The sequence below is a fragment of the Myotis davidii genome, unplaced genomic scaffold, assembly GCF_000327345.1.
Source record: "Myotis davidii unplaced genomic scaffold, ASM32734v1 scaffold61, whole genome shotgun sequence".
Classification (NCBI taxonomy): Eukaryota; Metazoa; Chordata; class Mammalia; order Chiroptera; family Vespertilionidae; genus Myotis; species Myotis davidii.
Window position 1 is genome coordinate 1,482,019 of NW_006291729.1, and position 1,531 is coordinate 1,483,549.

The following is a 1,531-nucleotide window of genomic DNA, read 5'->3' on the forward strand; positions in this document are numbered from 1 at the left end:
CTCCCTTCCACTCTTCAGAAAACATACAATACTTTGAAGGGCCTGAGTTTGAGTCAGGCTTTCCTCTGAATTTAGTGCACTAATTTATAGGGTTATGCTGGTCTCTTGATTTTATTTTAGGCAGTAATGTTTCAATTAATGGTGATGTCTCTGTATGTTTCTGGGCACTCAATATATGCTTTCCTGTCAACCTAACGCAAGCGGAACAGAGGCACACGACCAGGCTTCTCCCTCTAGGGGATCCGCTTCCTCCTCACAGGCAGCCATGCTCAACAGGGAGGCAGTTGACACAACAACTGGCCTCACACAGCCTGAGCGAAATGCTCGAAGCAAAGGAAAGGAGCCTGAGATGTCCTTCCATCCGAGCCCGGGACCCTGAAGGGCCAGAGCCTCCAACACAGTGATGACGGGAAGTTCCCTTCAGGAGTTTCTGTTCAGACAGACAGCACTAAGCAGAGCAAAGGAGGCTAAGACCCCACATGGGGCATCAACAGTGAGTCTAAAGTTAAAAAAAAAAGTTCGCCAAAGAACTGGATTGTCACTCATGTCAGCCGCCCCCTCTGCAGAGACCGGCACGGGACCACCGCCAAGCAACCTCATCAGACACCCAGGACCGGCTCGGAAATGCGGGGCTCTCATGTTCTCCCACTCCCCAGGCCTCGCTGCTGCTGAGAAGGAAAAAGACCCTACTGTACCTCTCCTTTGAAGCAGGTAAAGAAAAACGAGCAGGTTACGTCAGAATTACCTTAAACGAAGACAAGAGAGATCCCATAGTAACAGACACACAGCTGTTTACTCAACATTTCCACTGATGTTACTAGGGCTTCACACCTTAAGCAGCAGAAATAAACCTCCTGATACCCTCTGCTCATTAGCTCCCCGTCCCCAACACATAGCCGGGTGCTCAGATCCAAAACCCAGGAGTTCTCTCCTGATTCCTTCTTCCCTTCACCTGACGCCTCCTCGCCATCATCCAATCCATCAGCAAGTCCCATCAGCCTACCTCCCGAGTCCCACCGCGTCTTAGCGCAGCGGTTCTCAACCTGTGGGTCGCGACCCCTTTGGCGGTCGAACGACCCTTTCACAGGGGTCGCCTAAGACCATCCTGCATATCAGATATTTACATGACGATTCATCACAGTAGCAACATGACAGCTATGAAGTAGCAACGAAAATAATTTATGGTTGGGTCACCACATGAGGAACTGTATTTAAAGGGCCAGAAGGTTGAGAACCACTACTTTAGAGCTACTCCTGTGGCTCGGGGAAGCGGCCTCCCGGATCTGCCGTAACGTATCCGTGAGATCAGGAGAGAACCGCTCATTTCCCAGCCCCTGCCCACTCTCTGCCCTAAGATGCCGGGAAATCACTACGCCCCGCAAGGTACAAGCGCCCTGCCCGGCTCGCCTGGCTCAGGGGCTGGGCATCAACCCGTGAACCAGGAGGTCGGGATACATGCCGGGTTGCGGGCTCGATCCTGGGGCGTGGGGGGGGGGGCGTGCAGGAGGCAGCCCATCCATGATTCTCTTCC

At 52.9% G+C, this 1,531-nt stretch overlaps 1 protein-coding gene across 1 annotated transcript in view; it reads right to left on the reverse strand.

Annotated features, from left to right (window-relative positions):
* NOL10 (nucleolar protein 10) overlaps positions 1-1,531 on the reverse strand; it is an 80,970-nt gene that overhangs the window by 78,895 nt on the left and 544 nt on the right. The gene's annotated exons all lie outside the window — the stretch shown is intronic.